Below are 24,042 nucleotides of genomic sequence, written 5' to 3' on the forward strand. Positions count from 1 at the left end.
GGTGTGTAGTGTTCTATAGTGTCATTTTGAGGGTAGGAGTTGAAACAGTTTATGTCCAGGATGTGAGGGTTCTGTAAATATTTTCATAGCCCTCTTTTTGACTTCTTGCAGTATACCTGTCCTTGATGGAAGGCAGGTTGGTAAAATTGTTTTTTTCTGCAGTCCTAATTACTCCCTGAAGTCTGTGTCTGTCCTGTTGGGTTGCAGAACCAGACGGTTATAGAAGTGCAGATGACAGACTCAATAATTCCTCTGTAGAACTATCAGCAGTTCTATCAGTAGTTCTACAGTAGAACTATCAGTAGTTCTACAGTTCTCTTTTATCATTTTTTTCTACAATTAAAGGAAATGACTAGTCTTTTCTGTTCTTTTTGTAATAGCTTTCAAAAGGGACACACTTGACTTATTAGTGGCATAGGGCCACAGCCAAATTATTTATTGCTCCAGGGGGTGGGGAAGTAACTTAATTGAAATTAAATTATAACAAGATATTTTAGTACCATTTGAAAAGAAAGAAAGAGAGACAACCAGAAGTGAGGTGAATGAACTCATTTACTGTATAGTGGCAATGGGTACACCATTTGAAGATCTGATGGACCTGAATAGGGGCAGATACTAATGGAGAAAATCTATTATGTGCTGCTCAAGTTTACTCTTTATGACACATTGTCCATCAATTAAGTAAATTTAAGGAGTGCCCTGGAGAACTTACGCCGAGATCTCAACTGGTGTACCCACGTAGTTCATTTTCATTTTTAATTAATGCTTAGAGCTGCTCACCCTTTGTTTTCCATCTCTTCTAGCAACTGTTCTCCAGGCACAAGGGACAATTGCTCATTGTAGCTCAGTCCTTCAGTTCAGTTTTGAGCTTCTTATGTGGCCATTTCTCAACTGTCTTCTAACCAGATATAGTGAAAAGCAGGTAATTTATTTTGCAATCAATCCCTTCACTGTCAAGTTGGGTTTATCTTTGTGGTTTATCCCCCTAAGTATGCAATTCCTTCTGAAAAAGCATCAGGCTAAGGGATCATGGCAGGTAAGAAATCTTTCTATTTAATCAAAATTTAGTTGTGTTAGTTGGTTTGACAGTTCAGTTGGAAGGAGGGCTGCTTTTGCTGAATTTAATATAGTATTTTTAATGGCACATTAAATTGTCTCTGCTAGGGGTTCTATTTACAGCATTGATCATTAGGCATCCTGAGCCCCATTTGTTGAGACAAAGAGAAGATATAGTTCCCAAAAAATGAAATTTACCTCGAGTACATTCCTCTACTATCAAACATAATTATGTATCAAAGTCCACTTCTTCCAATGTTCTAGAACATCTCCATATCTTCTCTTCTGGATGGTCTATGCCAAATGCAGTGGGTCTTATTAATGCAGCTTCTTCCCTTTCCTCAATGATTGCAGTAGTAGCGCTCTTGGCATGACATGTGGTTATTTTACATCTGTTCATGGGAATGGTTACATTGGCTTAATTAGCTCGTGACTTTGCTTTCGGCCCTGCTTTGTTTATATTGTTGGAGTGAAATTACCAACTGGTTCTGGCATAGATTCTTATTTTACCCTCAGATAAATGTCGAATAAGTTATCACTAGGGGTGAGGTTCACATTTCTTTATAATAAAAAAAATCTAAGAATCAATTAGCGGTCAAATGTGGCTGAACTATTGTAGAACCCTTTGTTGTATAAAGGGAAAAGTTTGGTCATGGGGATTAATTTTGTGCTTGTTGCACAATTGCACACATGGCTTCAACAACGAAATAGAAATCAGTGTGTTTTAAAACTCTGCAATATACGCCAAGAAAGCTGGGGGGGATTCCTGAAAATGCCACTTGTCTCTTTTGTGTGGTAACTATGGAGCCAAAGCATATCTCCACAATGGACCTTTTGTAGATGGTATCTGCTGAGTGATCATGGACTTGGTGGGCATGGGAACTGAACAGAAGCCACCTTCCTAACAACCTTTCTTCAGCTCATGAATGATGCACTATGGCAAAAACATTTTTCAGGAAGCTCCAGCTTCTCTGCCTGGGTTACAACACCTGTTTGCAAAGTCAGAATGAAGATTCATTAGACTAGCAAATCTCAGGGGATGGGGAAAACGGGTATAATTTTTAACAACTTTTAGAAGTCATTTATCCCCCAAAAGACACAGAAAGTTTGCCTCTGAGTGGGAGTCTTGTTGTCTCATTTACAGCATCTCTTTTGTTCTGCGTTGCCGTCCCAAGATCACTACATTGACACTAAACTCAAAACCTGGAGATACAACACAACAGAAAATGGTTAATCTTGTGTTTAAAGAAACGAATTGCAAGGCTTGCTGTGATCATCAGCTAAGTTACTTGTGTTTCATCAGTTTCTGGTCTTGCCAATGTCTGTCAGTGCCTGCCAAGGAATATGCCTCCTTCTTTTGTGCTGTTAAAAAAAAGCAATTGTAACTTCATCCTCTATTCATCAGCAAGGAATGACAGTTTTCATGGACCTGTGTGATGGATGCTAATTTCTAGGAGTAGCTGCTGATTGTTCTTTAAAGGAGATTACTTAGACAAAGGCCAGAAGAAATAAAGAAATTCTGGAAAAAAAAAACACATCTATAATTTAGCAGTCAGTGTTGGCAAACTATTGGCATGGAGATATGGATATAGGTATAGAACAACTCTGTCAAATGGGACAGAGGAAACAAACGAAGATATTTCCTTCTAGAAATCAACATAGATTTAATGGCCATGTATTTCTATGCATGTTGAAAGTTTATACAACAATTTCTCTAAATTCAGTTTCTTTTTTTCTCATGTAAGGAAAAACAAGGTTACATTCTGAGACTTCAGCGGTAGAAACTTTGACTTCTTAAAATAGTCACAAAAGTGTCTAGTTCTAAAGGTTTAAATTAATCACTTGGCCAATAATCATTCCATTCTATTCTTCATTGATTAAAGTATCTCAACTACTGGGCCATTTTGAGCACCAGATTCTGACAAATGAACACATAAAATTAAAGAAAATGGAGGAATGGAAATTATGTCTTTTGCGTGAGAGATGCTTCGTCTTGAGAAAAGACAGCCACAGGATGGCACGATTTCACTCTTCAGTTACTTGAAAAGATGCTACAAAGGAGATCAAGGGGTTTGTTCCATGGTGTTCCAAAGTACAAGTCAACACTTCATGGCTTTAGGTAAAGGGAAGGATGATCCTGGTTCAATGCTAGAAATATGTCTTAAGCACACAAGATGTTTGATAGTGGAATTAGGGCGTTCTGAGCTGAGCTCCTCTCCACTGTATTCGGCTGGAAGGCTTTTGGGGGATACTTTAATTTGGATGCTTGCACTTAGGCAAGGAATTAATACTTGGAGAGCAAGTCTTTTGGGCTACATCCTCTGGGATCCCTTTCGTTTGTTTGTTTCTATCACAGTAACCAGGGCTTCTTGACTGCTACCATATCACAATGATCCTGGATTGGCTCTTAATAACTTGTTCCCGCTCCGTGTGGACATGGAAGCTTTAATTTAATTGTCTCCTTATTTCAAAACAGCTTATTAGAGTAATTACACTTCCTAAAACTGCCACTGAGATATTCTGGTTATAAAATAAACACTGAACCAGGTGAAATAATTAATTTGGGATGATATAGAGAAAGTAAACTGGGAAGTTCCTGAGTTTATACAAGACTGGAAGAAAGGATAAGAAAGCGTTCGCTGCGCGTCTTGTCTTCTGCATGATCTCAGAATTCAAGCTATGATTAATAACGGTATTTTCAGCTATGAAGATAAATGCAACACCATTCGTTTAAATGGACTTTCCTTGCCTCTTGGAAGATGAACATCAGGCAGTCAAGACAAACAACTTAAGTCAAAAGGACGTCAATAAGAATCCTATAAAAAGCATGGCTAAAGTAATTATTCAGAAAGCAGGATACCAAGACAGGGTAAGAGCATTTATTGTGCTACTTTTGTTAAATCCACAAATCAGAGCGTGAGTAATATAGAAGTACAAATAAAACAAAACAATGGATTATTATTTAAGCCCACTGAAGGAGAATGAAGTGCGAGCAACTTCAAAAGCCAGTAAAATACAAATATCACAGTTACAATGGATGACTGGAGCATATAATAGAGACAAATAAATCACAGCTTCATAAGGGATTACAGACGAAGCAATGTTTGATGATGATGCTAAATTTAAATATATTAATTCTAATTGTTAATTATCTGAAGTACCATTATATAACATGTTGGAAAAACAGGCTAGCCTTAATATAAATTGTAATGGAATTCATGGCAAAATGAAATAACACTGTGTATTATCCCATGTGATATTATAGAGGCATATCTTCTGATATTATTTATTTATGTGCTTATAACTTATCAAGGCTTCAAGAAGAACCTTAAGATTTATTCTGGTAATATTCCTGATTGGAATCTCTCTCACACACATGCATATGCACAATGCTTGCAAAAAAGCATAACTTAAGCATGCTCTTTTGCAAACATTGTGCATATGCATGTGTGTGAGAGAGATTATTTGCATGTGTGTGAGAGAGATTATTTTTCTCAATCCAATATTTTGTACTCATACAATAAGCAGAACCATAATCACTTTGGTTGCATTTGGGGTTGGCTAGACTGTAGTTCAGTAACCATGTAAACGGTTTTACTGAAAAAATTGGCATAAATATCTCAGTGAACAACTCCTTTTCTTATTATTTGTCCTCCTTGAAAAATAATTTAAAAGCAAATTTATTGTAGCATTTCTTGAACTTCAAAGAAGTGACTAGGGACCCATTGGTTGGTCTTAAGATTGCCTATTATGAATGGCATCCTGGAAGGATGACCTAGGGAAATGCAGCTCTGCAGCTTTTCGAGTGACATCATCCGCCAGAATGCCAGGTAACTAATGGAATGCCCTTGGCCTGATAAGCATCCAATTTCACTTGGTGTCTCATATGAACATGTTCAGTATGTTTCACTGCCAGGAAATTAAGCAGAACAGACCTCTTTGAGGGAGATGGGCAGTTCAGGAATGTGAAAAATAAAAATAAATAAACTTACTTCCAAATAATTATATCTAGGATTATACTGCCAAGCCATGCCTACAGAACCAGTAGTAAATTTTTTTGAATCCCACCACTGCTCTGAGGCTATTTCTTCTTCAAATATTGATGAAAACAAAACCTACTTTGCAACCATTTTTGTGCTCGGAAAGGAGAGTATTCACTTTATGGAATGTTTTTCGTGAGATTGTGATTCCTACTAGTACCTCTGGACAGCCCACTGCCATCTTCCAAATTGTATGGCATGCCCAGCAGGTCCCAATCCTTGCTGTGTGTTCCTTATCCCTCTTTAATCTGCCTATTGCAAAACCTTGATTCTCAGCCAGTCTCATTTCTGAGGTGCAGCAAAAGGAATGCTATAGAGACAATGGTTTTCCAGTACTTTTCTTTAGTCTTAAGGAAAAAAACAAAAGCGTATTGCTGGGTGTGTAGAAAAGAGCTTTAAATTTTAATATTTACTTATCAGTTTCATCTTATGACTATCAAAGAACTATTGAATCATGACCTGATTGACTCATAAAAACAACATAGCACTTGTATAATTTCCTGCCTCTCCTAACCAGATTGTTCATTCTTGCAAGTCTGAATCTGCCTTGAAACGATCACTGTATCTAGTCAGAATTCTTCTACCTTTTTCACTTTTTCCCTCTCCCAGAGCATAAATACCTGGTTCTTTATGGTAGCTCAATGGCAATTGCAAAATTATAGCAGAAGCAAAAGGAAAATAGCCCCCTTACCTCTCAGGACAATCCCATAAGTACTATTTTTAGAAGACTGTAGTACGCAATTTACTTACCAATTTACTTAAAATAGAGAACCAAGACTTCTGAAAAAGTAGCAATGGGTGGGCAACCGCAAACAGAATTGCTTTAGGAACTGCAACAGTTAAGGGGGGGAACTGAGAAAGTTTTTGAAGTCTCTTATCAGTCAACTGGATGAGAATGCTGATTAGTTCGTAGTGATCTAACCATTTTCCCTACATGCCAAGGCCTGCAGGAGTTAAGAAGATTGTGCACAATAGAATCCTGTTGCCTTTCAACTTTGCATCTCTGTTAGATTTGTCTTCCAACAAAAACATTTAGCATGGCTATCCAAAGTTTGTCCATGCTAGTGTATTAATTCAGAGTATCTGAGCTCAAAGCATAATCACTCTGATTCCAGAAAGGAATTCTAAAGACAAAGATATATGGAAATGTTTCTGTCTAATTCATCCTTGCATAACCTGTTGACAAAACCAAACATAGCTGGATACATTTGTGCCTGTGTCACATATGTAGGTTGTAATCGCACAGCATGCTAGGTTTTAACCCTGATTAGTCTAGCCAGACATATGGTTAATCATTGCAAGCACAGGCTTGCGTAGAAGTCCCCCACCCCACCCAGCATGTTGATTGCGATAAAAGTTAGACGCTATTTTTGTAGCTATCAAAAAGCAGTATAGGATGTGGGAATCAAGGTAGACCATGACTCACCAGTGAAGTGCCAGCCATTTTCTAGCTTCAAGTAATAGTAGATCGTAGAATATTAACTGCAATTGAGAACAAACAAAGGCAATTTCAAGGCAATTACGAAACGAACGTTCCAGCTATTTAAAAACTGGGCAGTTGAGATTGCGCCGGCCCAAATCCCAGGCAGCAACTTGAATGCTGGAAGGTGCAGTCCTAATACATGCTTAGGGTGGCTTTTTAAACTTTTACACACATCTTAAATGTGTATTCTGGCTTTGTTATCGGGAAAGATTAGAAACAGAAACACGAGAATTACTTTCTTGATGCCACTCACCTTTCTAAATTGGCTATCGGATCCCTAAGGGAAAGAAGACCAAAAAGGATTTATCATTTGGGCTAGAACTTTTCTTGAAAAACTATTTATTGGCTTGTCTAAGTTTTAATTCACTTCTGTCTACTGCCTGGTTATTTTGTGTGTGTGTGTGTGTGTGTGTGTGTGTGTGTGTGTGTGTACATCTGTACGTGTATATGTGCCTTCAAGTCATTGTTTACTGCTGGCAATTGCCTGGACTACTCCTTGCAGTTTTCTTGTCCAGATTTTTCAGAGGTATTTGCCATGGCTTCCTTCCAGGGGTGGGATTCAATTTTTTTAACAACCGGTTCTGTGGGCGTGGCTTAGTTGATGGGCATGGCATAGTGGTAATGTGACTGGCTGGGCATGGCCAACTCAACATCACTCACATCGAGGCACGCATCTCCTCACCTGGCCTCTCGTGACTATGGGGATGCTGCAACAGTCGTAAGTGTGAAAAATGGTCCTAAGTCACTTTTTTCAGTGCCAGTGTAACTTTGAATGGTCACTCCATACAAGCAAATTACCAGCAAAGGAGGGGAAAAAATTCCAGAGACATTCCTGAGACAGGAAGTCTAGTCCTGCCAAGAATGTAATAAGGCTTAATGGAGAGGCAGTTTCTGTAAGCAACACCAGAATGTTTCCTTCCTGCCTTCCTTACAGGATTAGGCCAGTCATTTCTTCTAACAACTGGTTCTCCGAACTGCTTAGAATGTTTACAACCGATTCTAGCGAATCGGTGCAAACTGGTAGAATCCTACCCCTGCTTCCTTCCTAGGACAGAGAGAATATGACTGGCCCAAGGTTACCTAACTAGCTTTGTGCCCAAGGCAAGACCTGAAGTCGTGGTCTTCTGGTTTCTAGCCTTGTGCTTTAATCATTGCACTAAACTGAATCTTTGGTACCAGCTGGCTATTTAGACAACATAGACATTAAAGCCAATTTGTACAGGATTATAATGAAAAAGAAATGAAATAGGTTATAGAAGACAGAAGCCTTTCTACTCTTCATCTGTGGGATATAGGTACTCAATAAGGCAAAGAAATTGTCTTGATCAATTTTCCAGCCCTACAATCTACAATCATGTCTCATTTTTAAATGTTACTATTTAGGTGTTCGTTTGCACCATTGTGTCTAAACTATTCTGCATTTATATGATAGAACTGCATGTGATTCTAGAAAACCCACCTGAGCATAGCACAATTATTGCTGTTTTTGATGCCATCACCTGGTAGGGATTTTTCTTCCGGATTCTCAAGCTTTGAAATAATTTGTGAAATCAGTTTCCTTTCTCTCACACAGAGAAAAGCATTATTGTTTCCAAGCAGATTATATGGCTCCCAGTATTTCTACCAAAGTCCGAAGTATTTCTGTGCGGACGAGTCATCTTTAAATAACAAGGCATTGTTAATTTTCCTCTCACACTACTCGCCTTTCTCCTTGCTTTGAACCTATTAAAATCACCAAACTAAGGAATACGTCCCTTTCATGTATTTTACACAATCACGATCGCACTTTAAAGCACGATCACGCTTTAATGAAAAGCACTCCACTTTAACAACACATCATTATCAATATTACTGTAAAGTAAGTCAAGTTGGGGAAATAGTTTTAGGAAATGATTTTTCAACCGATGAGGAATCCTTATGCCGGTAGTCTTCGACTTACAACAGTTTGCTTAATGACCATTCAAAGTTACAATGGCACTGAAAAAAAATGACTTATGACCATTTTTCACACTTACGACCATCGCAGCATCCCCATGGTCATAGGATTTACATTTGGATGCTTGGCAAGGGGTCCATGTTTATGATGATTGCAGTGTCCTGGGTCATGTGATCCCCTTCTGACAAGAAAACACATCAATGGAGAAGCCAGACTCACTTAACAACTGTGTTACTACCCTGTTTCTCCAACAATACGGCCTCCCCCAATAGGAAGTCCCCGCATGTTTTATAGGCATGAAATGAAATTAAGCCCCTCCCCCCAAATTAAGGCCTATTTAAAACATGCGAAATGGGGGGGAATGGTGGGGGGGCTTGCCGTTAGGAAGTACTTTTGTGGCACACCCAGATATGATGCTGCCTGCATTGACCCCGATACGAAGTGCCCCACCAACGCCGAGGTCAACATCCAAGCCGTCGCCGCCCGCCTGAAGATGCAAAGGGGGGGAATTAAGTCACCCCCGAAAAGACGGCCTAGCCATTTTTTTCGGGGCTCAAAAAAAAAATAAGACCCGGCCTTATTATATGAGAAACACGGTAATTCAACAACTGCAGTGATCCACTTAACAAATGTTAAAGAAAAATTTTAAAATGGGGGGGAAATTCACTCAACAAATTTCTCACTTAGCAACATAAATTTTGGGCTCAATTATGGTCGTAAATTGAGGACTACCTGTACACATTTACATCAGTGGATCAAGTTTGCTAATGTGAGAGCCAGGCCACTGGGTGGCAGCACCCCCGGTGCGCTTGCTTAACTATTCGGAAACACCATAAACGTGTTATCTTGCCAAGAAAAATATTAGTGCATTATCTCTTCACTAAAGATTTGTTTTTTGAATGCCGAAGGAAGTTTTCAAGGTTCCTGTACCTTCATGTAGCTTATCAGCCCCATTATATATAGCAGAACAGTGTGGTTCTTTGCCACACTGTTTCTTATTTCTTATTTCATATTTCTGCATATGTTTCTTAGCATATTTCTTCTAAAGGATCAACACCAGAAAGTGCTGATCACTGATAGAGCGCTTTCTCTCTCTCTCTTTTTTTTTCTCCTAAAGTCCACATTTCCTCAGAATTAATGTTCTGGAATCTTATCACTTCCCAGTGCTGAGTAACCCTGAAGTAAATAAAATTGAATAGCAAAGCTACAATTTTTTTGTGCCACATCCCACGTCTCTTTTTCCTGTTTCTGTCATATTTTCGTTCATTCTCTTTTTCCTTCTTTTTTGGCATTCTAGGTTCCATTTCCCTTTGCCATCGCAGGGTAGACGACTAGGGAAGAAATAGGCCGCGTGTGTCAGATGTTTCTATACATTATTTGTGTACGAGATAATTTGAGCTGAATATTTCATATGCCCTTCGAGAAGCAAATTCCTCAGCTGTGTTTGTTCTAAGTGGTGTTTTACAAAGGCCCCGTTTGCCTTTTCCTTTGTGCTTACTGAACCGAACCCACAAAAAAAAATATGGAGATCCAGACAACTTTATTTAAAGCAATGAACGCATGTAGAATGAACTGCTTTAAAATCCTTATTGAATGAGGACCCTACTGTTATGAACGAAACGTATTTGTGTGAATGTACGTGCACTGGGCTATTCCTCAATCAAAAGAAGTTGGTCTAGGTAGAGTTAGAACTGTAAAGGGCAATATAAATACTGAGGTTTTTTTTCAGGCAGGATAAACCACTAAATGATTCAAAGGCAATAGTGTTCCGGACTAGCAGGCTCGTAGCCTGCAAATCTGATTGGCCCGCTGAAAGCCGATCGTGATTGGTCGCCATAGACTGATGCGATTGGCCAGTAAACGGGCTGCCGCGATTGGCCCTGCCAAGAGCGGCAAACTCAAATCGCCTTCATTGGCTGCCTAGCCGCAGCCAGCTCTATAAAAGGGGCTGCTGTGGCTGGGTTTAGTTGCTCAGATCTGAAGTCACAAATAAAGAGCTTGAGGTACTATCTGAGTCTTGCCTCCGTTCTTGAACCGTCCTCCCAGATATAACAAATAGTTTCCATTTCCACACTAAGACACAGTGACAGAGGGAAAAGTAGGTGTTATAGTGCTGCCTCTGTCCAATTCCTAGGAAAGGAAAAACCCTTGGCTCCATAGAGCCAGAGATAAGGTACTTTTACTGGGAGAGAACTGAATGCAACAAACTTTAGGCAAGATCTGTGGCAAAAGCGTGCAAAGCAGCAAATTGAAACAATCCGTTTAGTCCAAACCCCTAGAAGCTAGGCAAGCAGAGGCAAGCAATAGCCAGGCCGGGAAATGTTGTGAGAAAGTATTTGATTCAAAAAATCCACTGACCCTCTCCCCCATTTCCAAGGCAGCAAGCAGCAGACTGGCTGACATTAGGTTTGTTTCTTTGGTTGCTTGTTTATCAAATTTATCGGCCACCCATCTTACTTCAAGGTAACTCTGGACAGAGAGGTTGTTTCAAGGTTACACAATCATTCCTGAGCAGATGAAAGATCTTCCTGTCAATTCCACAATGGACAATAGGACAATGTAGAGAAACTTGAATATCTATATACTATCTTGCCCTTTTTCCAGCTTTAAAGTCCAGTCATCAGAAATCACTACAGATTTTGTTCCTTGTACAAGACAGGATTATTGAAATATTGTTTTCTTTGGACACCGCTAGGGATGTGGTTACATTTTGCATGCATCTCAACATAAATCATAATGGTCAAAATGATAAAGGCATATCAAAGACTCATTTATAATGGTTGACATAATAATTATGGTAATGGATGATGATTATGATATCCTGCTTTGCATATAATTGTTGAATATCAATAACCATCCCCAAGCAGTGATCCCACAAACAGAACTGAGTGGCAAAACCATGCATAATTGTGATGTATGTATGTATGTATGTATGTATGTATGTATGTATGGTATTCAGCTTTGTTCAGGTATTTTTCCACGTCATTATAGTTGTGTTTTTAAAGTTGTAGTGACGTTTCGGCAGAATCTCATCTGCCATCATCAGGCTTGTGTATTGTATTTATATATGCAGGTTTTGGCATGTTCGGGTCTTTTCCCATGTAAGATTGAGAGTATCTTGGTGACATTTCGACAAGGTCCCACTCACCATCTTCAGGCTGGTGCTTTCTTCGTGCTTGTGCGAGCAAAGCATGATCAGGGCTGCTGTCTCTCTATAAACACTGGTGGGGAGGTGTGGTGTGCTGGCTCTGTTGTAAGCGGGCTGGTTGGCTGTGTTGTTATTTCTTGATTGGTTGATGGAGTTGATGTTTGCAGATTGGTTGGCTTTTTTGTAAGAACCTGTGTGGCTGAGGTACTGACTGTGTGTCTATCAGCCTCCTGTGTTGTAACGACTTGGGTAATGGGCTGTGTGATGACCTTCTGAGTTCTATTGTTGTGACATATGTGTGTGTGTGTGTGTGTATGTATAGATACACACCCACACATATATACATACACACCCAGACACACACACATATGCATACATACATATTTTCTGTTTTGCTGTTACCATATATATATATTTTGCAATAGCCACAGTTTGATACAGAGATTTGAAATGTGTTGTTTTTCCTAAGAAAATTCTTGAAAGTATATCAGATATTCAGTATCCCAGAAAGCACATGGACCTCAGTTGCATAAGTTACTTCTAATATCACTTAACATTAATTTATAATAATATAATAAACAATAGCAGATACACTTAGCTGACAATGTTTCAATATAATTGTAAAACTAGCTGATATAAACACTACCTGCCTATAGCCATGGCAACCATTAAGTTCTAGTCAGGAATGTTGGTTCTTTTAGTTTGTCTTTCATTTTCTAACCCCAGCTCAAAATTAATCCCCTCTGGATTCTTTGCTATCACGCATCAACCAACAGAATAAATGTTCTTCTCTGAGAAACCCTTTCCTTTTGTGCTTTATCTACAAATTGGGATTGTTGTTGTTGTACTGGCCTTTCTGCTACATAATTTCATCCTTGTCTGAGTTGTATAAGCTTACTGCAGCATTAATATGGGAGTACTCTTGTCCTCTGATTTGGAGAGACTTCAATTTGTCCTTGGGTGGAGGCAGCTGATGAGTTCAGGGCCACAATGATAACCATTGGTATACCTGAGATAACATGTAGAGGGAACACATACGGTCTAACTTTTTTTTGAGAGAGAGAGAGAGAGAATCTGAGATGTGGTACAAAATGTGGAGATGAAATGGCAGAACATGTTGAAGAAAAGCAAAGAATGAGTGCAATAGAACATGAGAAAGAGCCAAGTTCAAGTCTTAAACTATAGCGGTTTACAATAGCAAAGTAGCCCTACTTCTCTGTTTTTTATTGTACCTGCAGATAGCTATCCAGCAGCATTGTTTATGTTTGCTTGTGTCTTGTTATGGAAAACAATGCCAAAAGATTGGCTGATGGGTTATTGTAATGAACTTGAATAGTATCTGGACAATGAGATAGCTATGGATCCAAAGACTGACTGATTCCACCGGTAGCCCATCTTTAACGGTGGATGAGGTTGTGTTTTCTGTGATGCAATTTGCTCTTTAAAAAAAAATGTAGATCTGACCTTCAGAAGTGGAAGGAGCACAATGAAACATTAAAGACAAACAAAACAGCAACTCAGTACTGAAAAAGTGTGAGAAACTCAGATTAACCCTCCTTTGATTTTATTTGGTACACGGAGGGAAACTCTGATAGGCTTTCAAGATTCTGTTACCCTATTTTACAACATTAAAGAGCATTCCTGGAATTTCCACTGCCTCTATTTCTTTATCTTGCTTACCTTGAAACAGAGACATAATCTGAAGGTCTTCAGGCATTCAGTCTCCAGTTTGAACCGCCAATGAAGGTTGTGGCTAAGAGGACCTTTGCATAATAGAATTAAACCTTATGTGTCACTTCCAACCGTTCCTCAAACAGGAGGCTTTGCTCAGCGTCACTAACCTCCTTCTCCTCTCGCAGTTCACTCGATGTGTGTTGTGAGAGGTCTCCCTTTCTTCACCTTTTAACTCATTTTAGCAGCATTCAATTATCCTTGCCTCCTTTTAAAAATCTAATTAAAAAAACCCTGTTTTTATATTTTATATACTGTTATACGTGGTTTTTATATTTTAACGTTTTATTGTCCACTGCCCAGAGGCCCTTTCTGAGAAAGATCGGATGGTTCAAAAATGTGAAATAGAAATAAGCAAATAAACAACTGTGAGTGGAAGATTATATGGAAATTTCAGCTTTCTCAGTATATGATGGACATGTTTCAATCTTCTTATGTAATGCCACTACAGCAAGAGCTGCATTGTCTGCCAGGTAGCTTCTATGTGGCATTTCATCGAGGTGTTAGATTTCACCTTTAAACCCTGTCTGGTTTAGGGCTTAGAAATCTTCACCATTACCTGCTCTGTTTACGTTAATCCATCTATTGAGATCTGGAAGAGAAGGCTTCCAAAGATGTCCCACCTCACCCCACTGAGGAAATGTCATCTACAGGGAGCCCATTTGTAGAGTTGTAATTGCAGGAATGTTCCAATCTTGGTTGGCAAACCTCAGATAAGGAATGTTTCCAAGCAAATACAACTCAGGTAAACAAAGTCACTAATCTAAAAGAGGATTAGAGAGAGGAAGTAAACATAGGTTAGACTTTAACTAGAGATAATTAATTGTATGGATTACTGTGCTAAACAGTAACGAAAGTTAAGCAGTAACCAAAGTTAACCAGTGATGGAGGATAACTAAAAATGTATATAAATGTAAGACTAGACTCCAATAAAAATCATCATGATTCAGTTGTTCATGATCAAACAACTCGACTGCCTCATCATTACAACACCCATTATTAAGCTTTCTTAGATCACTCCTTCTTTATTAAACTTTTGGTGACCTAGGAGAGCTTTTGGATGTTATCTGAAGACAAAATGAAAGATCATTGAGGTGTAGGTAAACTAGATATAATGCTATGAGTAATTTTGTTATTATTTCTTATTGCTTTTGATCCTTTTCTATATTTGATTTCTTGCATGCTATTCTCGGGTCTTCATACCAGAGTTGTATATAAATAAACAGCAAGTACATATAGGTTTTGCTATCCAATAGGAGAGAAAGTTGCAAAACATATAAGGTGTAAAATTGCATTTGGAATGTTGTGTGTCACTATATCTCAGCATGGATTTCTGTAGCATGCTTGCTCTCGGCTGCCATAGAAACTGGGAGGCAGGCATGAGCATTTGGGATAGAGAAGTGAGCTGGTATGTCGTAGTCCCATGAGAACTGGGGGGAGGTTTGCATTCATGAATTAAGATGCTGTTGAGTGGAGTTATTTATACTTCCTTGAGGCCAACCACCCTGAGACTCCATATGTGACAGATACCTGCAGAGAAGCTTTTCCAAAACAAAATACTGGACATTGATGGGACACTCAGTGCTGGACCCTGGGGGGGGGGGATTTGGGGTGACTTTCAGTGTATAACTTTCACTTGTCTTGAATGAGATTTTGCCTTGCTTTTGCTGCTATCATTTCAAACTTAATAAAAGTGTCTCTTCTCTAGTTCTATGGAATTGGGGGGTTTTCTTTCTTGAATTTTGAATGGAGGCAGGCCTGACATTGTGCCTTTCAGTGTATATGGCTGAATACCATGAGAGATGAAGAATTCTTCTATAACTGTCATCGAGTTGGGTGCTCTACGGACAGAAAACAAGGTATTTTTCTTGAATCCTTTAAATGTGAGAGGGATCTTGGAGTCTTAGTGGACAACCAGTTAAATATGAGCCAGCAATGTGTGGCAGCAGCCAAAAAAGCCAATGCAATCCTAAATTGCATTAACAGAGGGATACAATCAAGATCAAGTGAGTACTAATACCACTCTATAAAGCCTTAGTCAAACCACACCTAGAGTACTGCATCCAGTTTTGGTCACTACACTATAAAAAGATGTTGAGACTCTAGAAAAAGTGCAGAGAAGAGCAACCAAGATGATTAGGGGAATGGAGACTAAAGCATATGAAGAATGATTACAGGAACTGGGCATGGCAAGTCTAGTGAAGAGAAGGACCCGGGAGTCATGATAGCAGTCTTCCAATATCTGAGGGGCTGCCATAGAGAGGAAGGGGTCAAGCTATTTTCTAAAGCACTCAAAAGCCAAGCAAGGAATAATGGATGCAAACTGATCAAGGAGAGATTCAACCTAGAAATAAGAAGAAAATTTGTGATTGATTGAGAACAATCAACCAATGGAACAGCTTGTCTTCGGAAGACTTCTGTACCTGTCAACAGTGGTGTCCCCCAAGGCAGTGTTCTAGGACCAACACTCTTCATACTCTACATAAATGACCTCTGTGATCATATCAAGAGCAACTGCATTCTCTTCGCTGACGATGTAAAGCTATTCAACACCACAGACAATACTGCTACCCTTCAAAAAGACCTCGACTATGTATCAGAATGGTCAAACAAATGGCAACTTCAAATCTCAACAAATAAATGCTCTGTCTTACATATTGGCAAAAAAATTCAGAAAATAAAATACAGGCTGAATAGTCAAGCCCTTGTTCATGATCCAAACTCTGTCAAGGACCTTGGAGTACTCATCTCTAATGATCTAAGTGCTAGAGCCCACAGTAACTACATAGTCAAAAAGACATTAAGAGTTGTTAACCTAATCTTACTTAGCTTTTTCTCTGGTAATATCACACTACTAACTAGAGCATACAAAACATTTGCTAGACCAATACTCAAATACAGCTCATCAGTCTGGAACCCACATTATGTTTCTGATATTAACACAGTTGAGAAAGTCCAGAAATATTTCACAAGAAGAGTTCTCCACTCCTCTACTCGTTGCAGAATACCTTATGCCACCAGACTTGAAATTCTAGACCTGGAAAACCTAGAACTCTGCCGCCTTTGGTCCGATCTAAGTATAGTATATAAAAACATACATTGCAATGTTCTACCTGTCAATGAATACTTCAGCTTCAACCATAACAATGTAAGAGCACACAATAGAAACTCAAGGTTAACCACACCAAACTTGATTGCAGGAAATACGACTTCAGCAACAGAGTGGTCAATGTCTGGAATACTCTACCTGACTCTGTGGTTTCTTGTCCAAATACCAAAATCTTTAACCTTAGATTGTCTCACCCCTTTTCTAAGAGGTCTGTAGGGGGCATGCATAAACGTACCAACGTGCCTACCAACCCTGTCCTATTGTTTCTTTTATTTTTCTTATATGTATCCATGTATTCATAACTGTGTTTTTACTTATACTTATCTTGTAATCAATTGACAAACCAAATAAAAAATAAAAATAAAATAAAAAAAATGTTGTGGGAGCTTCATCACTGGAGGCTTTCAAGAAGAGATTGGACTGCCATTTGTCAGAAATGGTGTAGGGTCTCCTGCTTGGGCAGGGTGGGGATTAGACTGGATGATCTACAAGTCCCTTCCAACTCTGTTAATCTGTTAAATCTGTTAAAATCTGTTAAATCCATGTTTTTAACAGGCTTCCAAGGATTTCAGAAGCTTTGTTCAGTGATGTAATGACATCATCAGAATATCAAAGCCAACATTTTCTTCCTGATTTTCAATGACTTAAAGGAATTGCTGGGATGGGGTTATTGGGAAAAAATAAACCTAATTTGGTGAAATTTCAGAGCGGGGCTTTCTAAACAAAATAATTAATAAATGGAACTGAAAAGTTTGTTCCAACTTACTTCTGATGTGCTCTAGACACTGCCATTGGGGGAATGTATGCAGTACCTTATAAGTCTGTGTTATTATGGCAAACCAAAAAAACTGGCAACAATTGCAGAAAATTCAGACGTGAGTGCTATGATGACATGATGACAATCGGATCTGCAGCTAAAATCAGCCACATGATCATAAAAGAAAAAAGACAAAAGCCTTGTTTGGTAATACAGGTGATCTTTGCCTTACAGCCACAATTGAAGCCAGAATTTCTATTGTCTTTTTTTGCCACATGTGTTGAGCAAATCACTGCATGTGAATCAGGTGATCATTAAGAAAATTTGACTTCCCCAATTTCTGTTGCTTGTTGGAAGCTGGTTGGAAGGTGGCAAATGATGATCACATGATCCCTGAAACTGTTATAAATACATGTCAGTAGACGAGCACCTAAATTTTGACTAATTCACCAAGGGGATGCTACAGTTATCAGTGTGACACCTGGTTGTAAGTAATATTTTTCAATGCCATTGTACCTTTGAATGGTTGTAAGTTAAAGTGTACCAATAGAACATTGTCTTTTTTTAGAAAAGGAAACACAGCTGAAAGCTCATAAAATGGTTTCTATCTTCTTCAAATACATGTTCACTTTAATTCTTAGGGAGCAGCATTATCATCCTTAGTTAGATACGCTTCTGAATGGTTTCCAGCAGTATGAAGTTTTGTTTTTTTTTATCTAAACTGGGATGGACTTTCATAAAAAATGGCATGTTGGTAATCTGCCCAGATTTAACTGGCTGGCATTTTACTTGAATTGAATAGATATTGGTTACCTTTTCATGGAATTCAGGCACTAATGAACCAAGTTACCCTCTTTGTTAGGCCTCGGAGTGACCTAATTGTTAAAGTATTTGAATGCCCTTGTTGAATGGAATTGGTAGAGATGATTTTGAATGTTTGCCCTTATCAAGTGACAAGAGTTGAGGGTCACTCTGTTCTTGTGCACTGTTAAAATTTTGATGCATCTTGCTTGTAACGTTTGGTAAGAACAAATTGACCTTTGTTACATAGCTTCAGTAAGACATTTCTGTCCTTACCAGTTATATCTGGCCAGATTATGTTTGCTGATTATATGTGAATTAATAAAAAGATCCAGTCTTTGGCCCCTTGAGATAAAGGTCTAAAGGTTTTCTTCTTTTCCCAGAAAAGACCACAAGGCAGAAGTTTTAATCGTGTTTATTACTATCTGCTTAAATTATGTTGTTTTGCTATTTATCTGTGCTTATTTGCACACACTTACTTATTTTTTTGGCTCTCACTGTAGTAAAGTCAAATGCTTTTCATAGAATTCACCAAGTATTTTGTGATTATTCTCAAATGGTTCTAGAAAATTCCCCCTTGCGGTCTATTGCAAGACGTTAAAAAGTGTATCAGTGAAAATCTTCTGTGCTAGCCCTTCTAGACATATTCTTCTTTTCCTATTTATAGGCAGAGGAGAAAAAGGTTAGAATAGAGGAATGCAAGGGGACAGAATATAATGTCCAACCACTTGGTCTATAAATCAGTTTGTAAAGTATCATCCAAATCTAACAGGAGTTTTAGCCGTTTTACAGATTACTTTTGCTTAGGAACTATTGATGACAACTATGGTAGTTTGAGATTCCTGTCCTTGTAAAGGACATAAGATCAAACATACAGCTGGTCCAAAGATTTAGGAATTGGATTAGAAAGATGAAGGTGTGTTATTTTGAAGTTCAGATATATTTGGACTCTTGACTAATAACTTAAAATAAGCTGTATATTAATAGCATTTGCTGTATTGTAATCCTAATTTCAGAGTTGATTCTAATTTTACCATTGTTTGTTGTAAAAGTTTTATTTATTCTTAAATTGTTACCTAGTATTGTCTGTATGGATTTTTTTACTAACTTGTTTATTTTGACTGAAATATGATTTATTTCACGTTCCTTGTAGTCAGAATGCAACCTTGTGCATAGAAAACCAGCCTACATTTATGTAAAATAAAATTTCAAATGCCACTCCATCTCCTCTTACTTGCTCATAACAAATTAAAGCATCCAAGTTTACTGCACCAGTTGAAAAAAAAAATTGCCTTATAAAGTACATTGTCATCGTGTGTTTAAATTCCCAGGATGTTTAAATTCCCATCTGGATGGTAGCTGTTGCCAAAATTTTTAGGAATTCAATCCTTCCTCAGTTTAATTGGTACAAGCTTTTCATATGCATACTTCATCTATTGCACTGCCATACAGGAATATTATGTCTGATGAAGGGAAAAAGTGAAGTAAAAAAACGACGTAATTTCCCCGAGTTGGAAACTAAAAGAGAATTAAATGTACTTTTAAATGTCTTATATTATCAGGCAATAATAATTACTATAAATGGTTCTCATTATCCGATAATCCATGTTTATTTATTTATATTTCATACTTCTTAACCACCATCTCCCTTGTCCTTGAGTATGATCTTTACTTGGAGGGAAGTAAGCAGTAGGGTAGCTCCTGATTCCATCTTAGGCCCAGGACTCTTCAATATCTTCATAAATGACTTAAATGAGGGAATAGAAGGGGAATTCATCAAATTTTCAGATGACACTAAGCTGACAGGAATAGCCAACCCCGCAGAAGATAAGTCAGGATCCAAAACGATCTTGATAGACTTGAAAAATGGGCCCTATCCAAAAACATGAAATTTTAATGTGGAGAAAAGCAAAGTTTTACAGGGAGGCAGGAAAAACCAAAGGCACAAGTCCAGAGTAGACAGTAAATGTGATAGGGCTCTTGGAGTCCTAATGGATGATCACTTAAACATGAGACAGCAGTGTGCATCAGCAGCCAAAAATGCTAATACGATCTTTGTTCGTATAAACAAAGGCATAGACTCCAAATCACGTGAAGTATTAGTACTGCTTTATAAATCCTTAGTAAGGCCACATCTGGAATATTGCATCCAGTTTTGGTCACCACGCTATAAAAAAAAATGTTGAGATTTTAGAAAAAGTGCAAAGGTCAGCAACTACGATGATTAAGGGCCTGGAGACAAAAAACGATGAAGAATGGTTGCAGGAATTGGGCATGGCTAGTCTAAAGAAAAGAAGGACGAGGAGGCCTGATAGCAGTATTCCAGTATTTGAGGGGGTCAACTTATTTTCCAAAGTACCAGAAGGCAAGACAAGAAACAACATATGGAAACTAATCAAGGAGAGAAGCAACCTGGAATTAAAGAGAAACTTCCTAATGGTGAGAATAATTAACCAGGGGAACAGCTTGCCTTCAGAAGTTGTAGGCATAACACTTCTGATCTTGGCAACTACATCAAGTACTGCAGTAGTTTCTTTTTGGCCGTAGCTATTTGTTTATTTATTTGATTTACATCCCATCTTTCATACAGAAGCTCAACATGACCTTCTTCGTCCTGTAACTGTGGCAAATCTATGGCACACAGGTGGCATGCAGAGCCCTTTGGGCATGCGAGCTATCGCCCCAGCTCAGCTCTGCCGCGCATGTGTGTGAAATAACGAAGGATAGTATTGCAATACAAATAGATGTGAAGAGTTTAAGCAGGAGAGAGTTGAAAGATAGAAAGGGAATGTCTTCTAATATAAAAGTGAATAAAAGTTAGAATGAACAGAAATAAGAGAAAGGAGGAATAGCGATATACACATTTTTATAAAACAAGATAAATGTAAGGATAAGAGGGAGGTTTAGAAACTGAATGGTGTACTATATATGTTTAAACAATATCAAAGGTTATAATTTAAAATAAATATGTATTATTATTAGAAGCATATCAGCTAGATAAATGTAACAACTATCATTAATAATACTATTTTGTTTGTATTGAAATTTATGGTGCTCAGGTGCCATACTGTTCATGCATTGATATGTGTATGTAACATAAAATAAAAAACTTGACCAAAAACAAAAGGAAAAGCAAAGAAATGAAATTATACAATGAGTAGTAGCAATAATTTAGTTCTTGCATTGTTTTTAAACATATAAACAGATTTCACAATGCTAATTGACTGGAAAGAAACCTCGCTTATAAAAATAAGCAGGCAAGTAAACTGAAAATATTTCTGTTGCTGCTTCTAATTCTTCTGATTGTTCACTCGGAAACTCCATTTCTTTTAGGTTAATAAGCTGTGAAATATTTGCATTCCTTTATAATAGCAACATGAAATTTGGGTAGCAATCTTATAAATCAGCCTCTACCTCAGTACTCACTGGATTATTATATTAAGCTTGGACAACCCAGAATTCTTAGTCAGGTAACATGGAACGTGAGGAATTGCAGTATAATGCACCCTACAAGTGTCAGGTTGAGGAAGTCCATCTAAGAGTTGGTCCCAGGCTCTTTGGACATTAGCAGTTAACTCAGATCAGCTATCCATACAGTCCAGATTTCTCTTAATAATAAGTTGCTGGCACCATTTTGCCTTATTACCACCGATTTACAGAAAAGAAAAGGAATTTTTACTTTAATAGACTTGGCTTTGTAAATAAAGCCTGCCTTTGGGGAGATGCATATTACTATCAGGATCTTCAAGACGAAAAGACACGCCAGTTTAAATGTACAAGGACTGATGCAAAATAAAAGCCACAAGAGAGAGGGATGGCGGTATTTTTTATTTGAGAGGCAAAGCAACAGCCTCTGGCGTTATCTTCATTTCCCTAAGTGGTTCACTGGCTGGGTGACTAGGGAGAGCAAACAGTAGCTTGACAAGGGAAAGATGAAAAAGGTAGCTTTTTTCTTTCCTTTTTTCTTATAGTTCTTTTTTCACTTGAGTAACACAGAGTCTGACAGAACTCTTTTGTGATCTGCACTGGATGTGCTATGATTTCTTCTCTAAATGTAAGAAAGCATTATATATGTTTAAATGCTATTTGCACTCTTCGTGCATAAGATGAAGCAGCTAGAAGTAAACCTATGCACTCCCCCAATTTATCATTAAATGTTCAGAAATATGGATTCAAAATAATATTTGAAAAGTGGCATACTATTAATAAATCCATCAGAAGATATAAGATATGGAAGGATGGAAGTGGGGAGAGATGGAAAAATGAAGGAACCTTACATAAATGACCAATCATGCCAACAAAAGCTCTTTTCTGCCGACTTTCATAATACTTTGCAGAGCTCTCACACAAAGAAACCAAGACTTATGATTTTGAGCTCCTAGATGGAAAGCGGCTGCCACAAACATGAATATCTGAGGACAATGATTCTCAACGGAATAATGAGGAAAAAAACCAAGAGAAATTTCAACAGGAATAAATGCAAAGTTGTACATTATCCATTGGATAGGAAAAATGGATAAAGAGTCAGCATCATACCAGCCAACAATACACATGAAAAGAATCTGGTCACCTTGATGGATCACCGGATGAACATGAGCTGACAGTGTGATGCAGATACAATAAATAAACCACAATCCTTTTTGCTGCATCAATAGAACTACAATAGAAAGATAGAGAAGCCACCATTTTTTTCTACTCTGTACTGGCCAGACCACATAACTTAGACTTAGAATAACTGTCACTTTGAATGCACGCTAATCGGCATACATTAAAATTAAATTTCATTGCATATAGCTCTCAAAGGGCCACCACCTCCAATATACACTACATAAACATGACTAAATAAATACACAATTATGCATATACCCACATATTTATTTGACACAGAGAAACTAAACACGGTTTAGTTTGGATACATACATTTGTACATGTGCAGTACATCGTGATAAAAACAAATCTTGTGAGTTTACCAGATGGATAGCATATAGGGAATAAAGCTGTTACAAATCTGGTAGTCCTGCTAGAAATACTTTAAAACCTCCAAGACGGGAGCAACAAAAACAGACCATAAAGTGTGTGTGTAGGGTCTTTAACACAGCATTGCATTTTGGAAAAGTCGTTGAAAAAGAAAAGCAGGTTCTAAGGGAAAAAAGGACCTAAAAGGGCCAAAGAAATTGGTTCTGTACGGACATTTGCATACTCGAAATCCGGCAGCCCGGATTGGCCAAAGCGCACGGCCACCGGATTGGCTGAGTGCGCGGCACTGATTGGTCGTTCGGAATCGACCACGATTGGCTGAGCCGATCGCGGGCGATTCAAATGACCCCGATTGGCCGCAGCGCTCGGCGCAAAATGCTTTTAAGCCGCGTTTCTTCCCCGCTGACCCCACTTGTGTTTTTCCCGAAAAAATGAGCTGAACCAAGTCACTGCCTCGCGTCCTTTGTTCGTATGAGAGATACGACAAAATTAGACTTACTTACTTCGATTAAATATATAATCTTAAGGAAATAGATAAATTCATATATATATATATATATATATATAGGAATTCAAATATATTAATGAGCTGGATGCTTTAACTATTTACATTAATTACATAATTATGTAGGTCTGGTGTTTTCTGGTTAAGCATACTGGTATCTATTTAATTGTATTTATAGTGGATTAACTATATATATATTGGATCAATATTTAACTTTCTAAACCTTAGAATATTTGAGCATTTAAGAAATAGAAATAAGATCTGTCTGGGACTATCTATAATAGAAAACTCTTATTTAACAATATATGTATTAATACGTATACTGTATTCAAAGGAGAAGACAATATAATATTACTAGGGATAGTTGATGGTGGATTGGAGAGAGCTTCTACAAATAGTTAAAATGGCAACAATAACTACAAATGTAAAATCAGGGAAGAAACCCACAACAGTGACATCTTCACCTCTGGGACAGAGATAGATTGATGCAATGTTACTG

The 24,042-nt window shown here is 38.0% G+C and overlaps 1 long non-coding RNA gene across 3 annotated transcripts in view; it reads right to left on the reverse strand.

Moving 5' to 3' along the window:
• Nucleotides 1-24,042, reverse strand: part of LOC148125514 (uncharacterized) — a 130,367-nt gene that overhangs the window by 80,695 nt on the left and 25,630 nt on the right. For all 3 annotated transcript variants that reach the window (XR_015743744.1, XR_015743742.1, XR_015743743.1), the window contains exon 3: nt 6,523-6,578. This is a non-coding gene — a long non-coding RNA (uncharacterized LOC148125514). The remainder of the gene's footprint in view (nt 1-6,522; nt 6,579-24,042) is intronic.

Source organism: Pseudonaja textilis, chromosome 5, assembly GCF_049901715.1.
Source record: "Pseudonaja textilis isolate UNSWEBS1 chromosome 5, rPseTex1.2, whole genome shotgun sequence".
Taxonomy (NCBI): domain Eukaryota; kingdom Metazoa; phylum Chordata; class Lepidosauria; order Squamata; family Elapidae; genus Pseudonaja; species Pseudonaja textilis.